Source organism: Anopheles ziemanni, chromosome 3 (genome assembly GCF_943734765.1).
Source record: "Anopheles ziemanni chromosome 3, idAnoZiCoDA_A2_x.2, whole genome shotgun sequence".
In the NCBI taxonomy this organism is placed as follows: Eukaryota; Metazoa; Arthropoda; class Insecta; order Diptera; family Culicidae; genus Anopheles; species Anopheles ziemanni.
The window spans coordinates 80,158,021-80,168,150 of NC_080706.1; the positions used below are offsets into that span (position 1 = coordinate 80,158,021).

At 47.2% G+C, this 10,130-nt stretch overlaps 2 non-coding genes across 2 annotated transcripts; both read right to left on the bottom strand.

Annotated features, from left to right (window-relative positions):
• Positions 1 to 7,024: 7,024 nt before the first annotated feature.
• On the bottom strand, positions 7,025 to 7,098 carry Trnan-guu (transfer RNA asparagine (anticodon GUU)). Its single transcript has one exon. It is a non-coding gene; the product is annotated as a tRNA-Asn (tRNA).
• A 1,944-nt stretch (positions 7,099 to 9,042) lies between these two features.
• Positions 9,043 to 9,114, bottom strand: Trnam-cau (transfer RNA methionine (anticodon CAU)). The gene has a single exon. It is a non-coding gene; the product is annotated as a tRNA-Met (tRNA).
• Positions 9,115 to 10,130: the final 1,016 nt, after the last annotated feature.

Genomic DNA, 10,130 nt, shown 5'->3' on the forward strand with positions numbered 1-10,130 from the left:
ATTTATCAGATACCGGTGCGTTCCCGACCTCACCCAGACGCTTGTCCGACGATGTTCGTGGAAATATGCCATAAAATTAGCACGAAAGCCAGCCACGCCAGCACGCCCGTCGTATGCGGGCTATAATGATCGTGGTGGATCATCCTAATGCCGCTAAAAACCGCTGGTAATCGCGATCGCACAAATCGCGGCGCTACGGTCGAGGGTCAGGCGCACGATCCTTGTCCGCTAAAGCATGCCGGCCGCCTTTGTGTGCGATGAGTGATTATGATCCATTCCAACCCATCTTGTGGCATATATGCTCTTCACAGACACAGATATGCCCCCGCGCGACTCTGCCGGACCTCGGTATTCTAATTGTCCATCATTATTAAAGCATCATGTTTTTGGAGCAACGATTATTATTTTATGTCATTATAATGATGACGTTTTAGGAGCGATCTTTTTAGAAACGAAATCCTTCGTTCGATCCCTTCAGCAAACATTAGAGGCTGCTCACCACACACCCAAGACCAGCTTCAAGTTCCTTCTTTTCCGGGCAACATAGAAGCATTGCGAGCTGGGATCATGTCTCACGTGGCTCACTTTAAACACGCTCCAAATAACGACTGCCCTATAATCATGCTGTCCTGAGCGTTGGTCTAGCGCCTGACGACGGTTGCCCGACACCGAGTTGCGTGAGGCGTCTCCTAGTCCTTGTCGGCGCTATGCTCTTTCTATTCCGTGTCATTGCTCCCAAACCCCATGAAACTTTCGCGGGTATGATTTGAATATACAGTTAATGAATGAGCGGTTTCTCTCATGAATGAAACGATACCGACCTTAATTACATGGAAAAGCGGGGGTGGGGGGGGGGAAACGTTTGAAAAAAAAAAAATAATATCTGCCGTGTAATCCATTCGTACAAACACTTTCCACGCGTAATGAACTTCATGATTAAAAGAACACTTCATTAAAGGAAGAAAAACGAAACGTTTGAACGTAACCCATAAACCAATCAAAATCAGTACTCTTCCGCTGGGAAATCGGGGCTCGGCAGACCATTCTTCCTGAACCCGAGGGGGTTTGCAGAAGCTCTGTACCAGAAGCATCCGCGTTTCCGTTGTAAAAAAAAGGTGAACCTGTAGGCGTCGTTCGCATAAGGATAACGATAAAACCAAAAAAAAAAACAATGCTGAAAAGTCCCCCAAAATCGAATGAGTCTCCGGGAATGTGCATAAATTTTTATCCCTCCCCGAAAAATCAATTCGCGCCCGCCAGGCACAGGCCGCCGGAACCGTCGGATCGTCGAAGCCCCGATACGCAATGCGCACACGGCCGTCCGTTACAACGGGAGCCGTACCGGGCGCACCATAACTCCTCGGGGGCCACTGCACCGTGGTGCAGCGCGATGCACTCTGTCGGGGGATGCATTTTTATTTACTGTGCAAACCACCGCGCACGGTGTTTCCGCTCGGGCTCGCCGCTTTCCCGAAGACAAACCAGATTCGCGGGGCGAACCAACGTGCTTTTTTTGTTAAATTCTTCCTTTTTGGACCGTTTTTTTTTATCCTTCGATGCTTCCTCGTTCCCTCTCCCCCGATCGCTGGCCTTCATTTTTTCATTATTATGTTTCACGTTTTGTTTTGCTTTCCTTTCCCAACGGTCACCAATCGGAGCCAATGCGGAGGCTGCATCCGCCAAAACCAAAACCCGTCCGGACTTCTCGTACCCGGCTTGCCGTTTACCTTTACAACAAGGTAATTTCCACGTGCTGGGTGGGTGAGTGGAGGAACGAGGGATCGGGCGGAAGAACATGTTCAATATCTTACCGGGAGGAGGCAAGCCACCGCACAAATGCAACACGACGCATATTGCCGCGAACTGCAATCATCGCTCGCGGTCCTGCGCCGTGCGTCTGTATGTGTGCGTGTATGTGTGTGTGAGTGTGTGTGGTTGTGTGTAAATTACCCTCCACACTCTCCGGTTCACTCTTTCTTTCACACCGCTTTGGTTGCACCTTCGCAGCTTGCTCGTTCTCATGTTCTCCACCGTTGCATTACGGCGTGTATACACGGGAATTTTTATGCTTATTACACCTTCTTATGTACACCCAACCGGCCCTGTTCGGTGGGGCGGCCGTGGTGATGGTGAACGGTTCCTGCTTGACGGTGTCCAATGGATACTGGTCAAGAAGCCGCCGATGATGATGATGATGATGCTGATGACGATAATGACAAACACAATGATGCTCACGATGACGATTGCAGGGATTGCAATCCGGCTCCGGTATTGGCGATGGTGGATATGTGCCGGATTGATTGGAAAATGGAGATGCACTTGCGGTAGTTGCAGTCAACCTTCCTACAGTGATGGCATAAAAGTTTAAGTGCTACGAGAAAATGTCGGTGAGGTTTTATCTTTTGAGTAGTTTCTATCAAAAGAAATGTTTGGGTTGATCTTTAAAACGATAGAGAAAATATTTGTTGAAAAAAGTTTATTGCTGTAAATTCTTGAACTTTATTTCAAATTAACATTTTGGTTTCATAAAATAACATCTTGTGTTCTGTTTCTCGAGTTCGGTTTTTAGCAATTTTAACTTTTCCATGATAGGATTGAATTGAAGTTTTTTATTTGAAATATCTTATACACGACTCAAAATTTGTTTTTGCGGCATTTAAAGATGTATAGAGCCAGGAAATCATAAATTGGAAAAAAAAACATCTTTCTGTCAACAAGTAGAAGAGAAGAGAAAACAACAGATCCAGAAGGGAATATTGTAATGAAAATATAAAAATATCCTAGCTTTTTTTTCTACCCAAAATAAATGCCATAAATAATTAAGAACCGAAACGTTATAACAAACGTTTTATGGCGTTTCGCCATTTTGTCGTCTGGCTGAAGATAAAACTCATTAGCTTCATCACGCAACGTTTGATGAAGTCTTTACCCAGCAAAAAATCCGACCACGCCATTTTCCTCGTTCGACAAGGAACTCGTCAGTGTTCGAAGTTATCATCCAAAGAAAAGAGGACACCGCGGGCAGGACAAAATCGAACGTCCTTTTTGGTGTCGAAGGACAAAGGGATGGTCATTTACAGCCAACGCCATCGCCCTCCAGCAGAACGCTCGAAGGGATTCAAGGCGCACGCGCTATCACTCCACCCTCCACCTCGAAAGGCAACATTTTCTTCATCGTCACCCCATAGGTAGACAATACCGTAACCCCCCTCAGTCGTGCAATGTGTGGATCCGGCATTCAAACAGAAGTAACGCAGTCGTCGAATGGGCGGATGATTGTCCTTTTTGGATGAGTAAGGAATGGGAGTTAATGTTTGCTCCGTGATGCTGATAATTGTTTTTTAAATGATGATGGCATTTTGAAACTCAGTTTTTTAAATAAAAACAGCCTATTTTTTCAATCAAACACCTTTAAAGTAAATTTTTATGAAAGCATCTAAATACATGCTCGGTGTAATATTGCAGATTCAACAAATTGCTCGCTGTAGTTTAACACCTGGAACTGACACCGAAAATGTGTATAAATAGAACGTAATTAAAACCACCCTGCACCATTTTCGACCCCCGAAACCCCCACCGCCCGACGCATCCATCGCAGCATAAAATGTTATCACTTGATGACAATTACGCTGCGCAATCATCCGATGGATCGATGTAGTGTGAATTACAGGCCCAGCAGTAATTATTGTTTGAAATTAGAAATTACCTCAATCATGCATATCCGCAGCGCGCTTGGTGTTGCCGCCACGGTGTACAGCACGTTGTTACCACAGTCCGGCCACCAGGCTGACCATCTCACGATTTGCGCCCCTCCTTCCCCGACCACCGGCAAAGGCTCCATTTCGTTGCTGGCGATGGCGAAGGCTCGCTTGCCTTGTAAAAGGGGGAGGCCCGTCCGAGGTGGGATGTAATTTGATAAACTGAAAATTAAATCGTTTCAATTACTCGACAATCTACGTGACGGGTCGGGCCCCACTGCCGCGATGGCCGGGCCCGGGGACCAGGTGGAGGAGCGTACACCAACACGCGCTGTGAGTGGGAAAAGCTGACACCGCTGATGCACATCACACAGCGAGACGTGGCGTGGCAGCGTCCAAAGCGTCCCGCAGCAGCTGGGAGTTAGTTGTATTATCGTTTGCTGCTCCGATGCTGCAGCTGCTGCAGCCCGACCGTTCGTGCGGCGTGCAAAAGGTTGCACGATTGCAGCACGAAACTGAAATTGGCAATAAGGGAAAAATACACACCACCAGCCACCACTAATAACGATGATGAAGATGATGACGATGATGATGGGGACGCGGGGTTAGGGGTGCCGGCTGGCTGCTTAGGGAACAGCTTACCGGCCAGCCAATCGAGCAACCGGGTGATCCAAGCAACCCTCGAGCGGTTGCTATGTTTTCCAACATCGTGAGCAGGCTCGATCGCAACGTGCGTTCCCGGTCTCTGCATGCCGCAGAGGGAAAAATCGTGCGCCTTCAAGACGCCTTATCTTTCAGGCAGGGGCACCGACGATCCTCGGTGATCCGGTTTGCTCTTTCCTTTCTGGTTTGCCACGCCATTTTGTCTATTTTTCTACGAATCGTCTCGCTCTTTCTTCCTCACCAATCAACCATCCGGACACCCTCCCAAGGCTAGCAATTGCTGACAAGATTGCTGCAATCCATTCGTCATGCCGTCAGCGGACCGTTGGAAAACTCCCGATCAGGCAGTATGTGAGGAAGGAGCCTACTTTTCCTGGAAAAATCATCTCCCGACATCCCGGGGCGGGGGTAATGGTTTTATCACGACAGTCACATTTCCACCACCTAGTACCTGTTTCACGTCTCAAGTGTGGATACAACAAGAGGCGAACATAGCTTGGAATTACCTTTCAGGTGAAGGTAATTTTTAAAATAGAAGTTTATTAATATACTTAAACAGTTGGTTATTTAACTTAAGCACCGAATCACAACTTAGGCCACGGAATACACTCATTAAAAATTCAAATTCAAAATTGATTCAAACGTTTGCGGACGATAATTTGCTTGCCTTTTAACACTCCACGTTCGAAATTGGTAATTGCCGATCGCATCTGCGTTTGTGGTTCATTAAAACCCCGGCCCTTTTCGGAATGGAATGTTCAAATATTTTGAAGCACAACAACACGGGAGCACTGAGGGCCCAAATGAAATGAAATGTTGGAAAATGTGGTAGCCAATATGTGGCCGGGACGATGGGAGATGGCACCAGCATCATCGTCGCCGTCGTCGTCGTCGTCGTCGTTCGGTGGATCATTAAAATTGATCCGTAATGTGTAATTTAGCGGCGATTGACTTGCGGGAAGGATAATTGCAGGTGTACGATTTTCCCTCGAACAATTTGCAAGTCACGACTCCCGCACAAAAATGGTACCTCGGGTATGAGCGCGCGAGCGCGTCCGCGAAACCACTGTTTGGTCGGAAAAGCCACCAACCACCGGGGTTGGTTGGGACGCTGGCGGCGCGGGTGTTTGGGGGCAAATTATTAGTAAAACCTGGTGCACCTTACCATACTCTACCGTCTCCCCCGTCACCCAACCCGTAGGTGACGCTAATCGTGCCCGTGGTCTACCCAATCTCGAGCCAGTAATTATGGCGTGGCGCTGCGTCGTGCCGCCGCGTACATTTTCCCTTCCGACTGTTTTTTTTTTCTAAATTATTGCAAATTTCCAGGATAACAACAACCATTACCGCTGCCTGATTGGGGCGAGCCTGGACGGGGCTGCATATACGCAGCTTATCTCTCGGGGCGGTGCTCACGGAGGGATCGAGGCTCACAAATCGGGCTCCAACACGATGTCGGCGCAATGGGGAGCCAGCTGCTGCCCTTTCGGCTGCGGTCTTATTGGCTTTCGGGGCTGGCGGCCGCTACGGGGGGGATGCGCACGCTCGAAAGAAAATGGCGTCCCTTTCGTGTGTTCGATCGTGAGCGTGTGTTTTGGACTTCCTACCAACAATAGATTTGATCACCTTTAACAAGTTAGGTTAGAATTCAATTTACGCTGAATGACAAATAATTAAGCAGTTATATTTCGATTGAACAACAAGGAATTTTTTAACGCATTCAAAAGGTAAGATAAGATGTCATATTGTACAGCATAAGAAATATTTAGCGTCTCTTATTTTGAAACATCAATAATTAATATAGAACACCTCGTAAAGTGATTTTAGAAATCAAAGTTTTCCTGACAAATAATCGTCATGCGATTTTGTTATGAACACATTGATCAAAACCTTTTTCTTGTTATAAAATACCCTTCGTTCTGTTGTTATAGAATACATTTTATTAGCAAATGGAAAACATTCAGTATACGTAAAAACTGTGTGTTTTAATGCATTGTTTAAAACATTCTTTACGATTTTCTCTTGCATGAATAAGATGTTGTAATTTTGGCAGCATTTTTTGATAATAATGAGTATAACACTTTTAGTTGCGCGCATTGGTGTGACATTCAATTTATAGAATTGATAAAGTCACGACCCAACACTAGTCCACACACGGACATTTTTTTCCGTTTTGATTGTATATGTATTGAAATCACATATCTATTGTATCCAGCTAACTCGATACTCAGAAGAATAGTGTTATCTCTGGAAACAGATCCATGCTTATCTTATCAAATTTCCGATCCAGCTTAAGCAAAATAAAACTGATGTAAACGATGTGCACTTGACACAATTAAAGATCGCATACTTCTTCTTCTTCTTCTTGGCGTAAACGACCTCTTGGTCATGCCTGCCCGCCCGTTAAGGGCTTACGAGACTTGTTTCCCTGTTGTACCGTACGTGGATAGTCAGCCCTCTCGTACAGGGGAGGGTCCGGTCTCGGTTGGGATTCGAACCCACGCCGTCGAGGTGGTGAGCCCCGGCGATCATGGGCCGATTTTCTAACCGGCGCTACCGCTCGGCTGTCGAGGACCCCCCAAAGAACGCATACATGTGTATCAATAAAAAATTTCGAGAGTTCGACGGGAGAGGATCAAACTCTTTGAAACAAATCTAGATGATAGCAGAACGTAGTTTCGATCTACGGACCTCTGGGTTTAACAGACCCAGCGCGCTTCCACTGCGCCATTCTGCTCCTTGCATCTAATTAGGCCAAGTAATGACAAAATTCTACTAGTTCTTCGTGAGCTTTTTGTTTTGTTTTGCTTCTTCTCCGCTATCTCCTACCTTCCTATCTTCCTGATCAACACCGTGTGTATCCTTTTTGTTTGTAATTGATAGCTATTTATTCGCTAACTTGCTAGACCTAGGAAATGCTGTTCAAGCTAAAATGGCGCCCATAAAATGCACTTTATTAACGATCGGGTACCGATTAACGAACCACCGGTTCGTTCGCGTACCACGCTTCGCTCGGGCCGGAAATTATGGCCAACAAAGACCGGATTAATGTACGCGAGAGGAAGGCCCCCGATTCTTCTTCGACCACTACGCAAGCTTGCCGCTTTCTACCTGCTTCCTTCGCTCCCAGCCCGCGCGCCCCGCGTGGAGGTACTTTTAATTTGTGTAATTTTACTTCTCTTACCGGTTTGCTTTATCTCCGGGGCGTATTCGTGAGGATTCCGCGCCGATTCGACCATTTTTGTCGTGGCCTATCTGCTGCCGCTGTTGCTTCTGATGATGCTCCCGGTGCAGTCCAGAAATGTTAATGCCTGATCCCGGGCATACTCCTCCCCAAAGCGTTGCCGTGTCTTTGTCGCTTTTCCATGCCCTGTTTCCAGGCCCATCGCATCATCGCCTCCGCAGAAGTGTGGTACCGTCTTTGTGGCATGTTCTCGTTTGTGGCTGCTCGTCCACCCGCCCCCGAGGGGAGTGCAGTTGCGTCGTGCTTCCTAACGCTTCATTTGCTGTGTTTTGTGTGTGTGTGTTGCAGTGTCTTGTGTTCCTGCTTTCCGACTCCCGGGCCAATAATCGACCTGATGACCAACGGCACGGCACAGCAACGATGCCGCGCCCAACCGGAGGGGCCCCCAGAAAGCAGCCAGAAGCCTCCCCGTGGACGCGCGATTCGGAAAATGAAGACGACGACGACAACGACGACAACGACGACGACGGGACGAGCGTAGTCGTAAACCTCATCGGCGGGTTCGCTGCTCGAGGGCTCGCGAGGAACGACTTCGGTGCAGGACATTCGGAAGGGGCGGAATAAATCGGTAAAGACAAGTTCGCCATTTGTACCACGGCGGCGGCAAACGCCTGGGCCCGCCCGCCAGCCAGCGACCCCGTTCCCCGCGATCCCGAGCGTTTTGATGGCGCACACATAAAACGACATCCATGCCGGTTGGGGAGTGGGCGTACGGGGAGGGGATACGGTGAACGGCATGCCGGAACGGAACGCAGCAACATCAAAAACCGCCCCAAAACCCAAACTACCAGCAGCGGCTAATAAGAAAACTAAAGCGAAAACGGAAAAATCATATTCACGAACAGCCCCTGGGGTAGTTTCTTATCCACTGAATTTTTCCTCCCTTAAAATTGTTTGTGCTGCACATTTTGGCCCTTTGCGTTTCCTTTTTTCCCTTTTCTCTCGTGCGTTCATCCACGTCGTTTACTTCGCTCGCTCTCTGTCTCTACGTTCGCATTGCTGCCCTTCATCATCATCTTCATCAGCGGCAGCATCATCATCACTCCTTCGTCCTTCTCGGTTCTTGGGGAGCATATTGTGCATGTGGTGCGTTTCAATGCAATGCCAAAGAGTGCACCCGGTGAGGTAGTATTCTCATCAACGCTTCAATCTGAGGAATAGGCATAACAAAGAGTACTATCATAAACGATAAGTGAAGCATCCTCGCAATGTCACATGAAAGCTAAACGCATCGAGTAGGTTTTAATGGCTGCAACAGAAATTAACCCCGAATACACAGTCGGTTTTGATTAACACCAGTTTTGGCTCTATTTATTAATAAAAATTATCTCGGAATGAAATTTTGGAAGGAAAAAGTGTTAAATATTTATAAATTTGTAAATACCGCACCTTAAAGCACGAACAATTCTGCGATGTAAAAGTGAAAAAAGATGTTGATAGCAGAACGTAGTTTCGATCTACGGACCTCTGGGTTATGGGCCCAGCACGCTTCCACTGCGCCATTCTGCTTCTTGCTTTCGATCGTGCAGTATTGCGTCCAGGATATCGTTATCAAGCGCTGGATAGAGGAAATCCATATTTTTAGTTTATTTGTGTTTATTCGAAGGTGATAAAACACTTTTTTCGATTATTTCTAGACTAGGGTTTACAATAAAATTATGTGCACGTTTCTTCCACTGAAGATAGTCTTCAAAATACACTGGTTCATTATCCATTCCTTCCACTTTCCATCCATTTTTTTATGGATGACTTTTTTCCTCTTTCCTCGCTTTGCCGCGTTTTTGATGACTTTTTCCGTTGACGCGACTCGCCCGGTACAATACCTGACTTTATCTCCGCCGGTGAAGAACCGGTGGACCTACTCGTTCGCTTCCCCACCCCGAGGGCTAAATGCGTCCCGAAGGTTGGACGCACGAATGCTACAGGAAGCTGGCCCCATATGCGCGGGCCTCACCGCCCTCGGTTTGCCCGGTTTCGGTAATTTTCTTTTCATCTTCATCCCAGAGGTGCATGCCAGCACCGAGGACCGAGGCCGGGTTGAAAAATGGTACGCTTCTCGCAAACGCGCGTATGCAAAATTGCCCTTCGGATGGACAAATAGCCAACAGGAGAATGCGAAGGATGCATCGGGTGGCCCGGGAGGAACGCCAGCGTGCGGGGTTGTGAAAGGTGCGAAGGGGTAGGCACATGTTTGATTGAGGATGTCTGGGGATCGTTTGGACATCAAGGCACATCTTCTTGCCTCTTTTGATGATGCCTCACACGCCATGCGGAGGGGCGCAAGGAATCCTTATGCATTTTTTAGTGAACAGTTGCGGGCGAAAAAAAGGATCTAGTTCGAAAAAAAACTAGAAAATTCAAACGAACTTTTAGTTTCTTACGAGTAATTTTTCTTACATTTAACGAATGGTTTACTATTGATTTCAACATCTTTGAACCGAAATAATAACAAAAGGTTCTGTTCTTCGTGCCTTACTGTAAAATGTGTCGATAACGAAGACGACCAGAACGTCGCTCTTGATGCA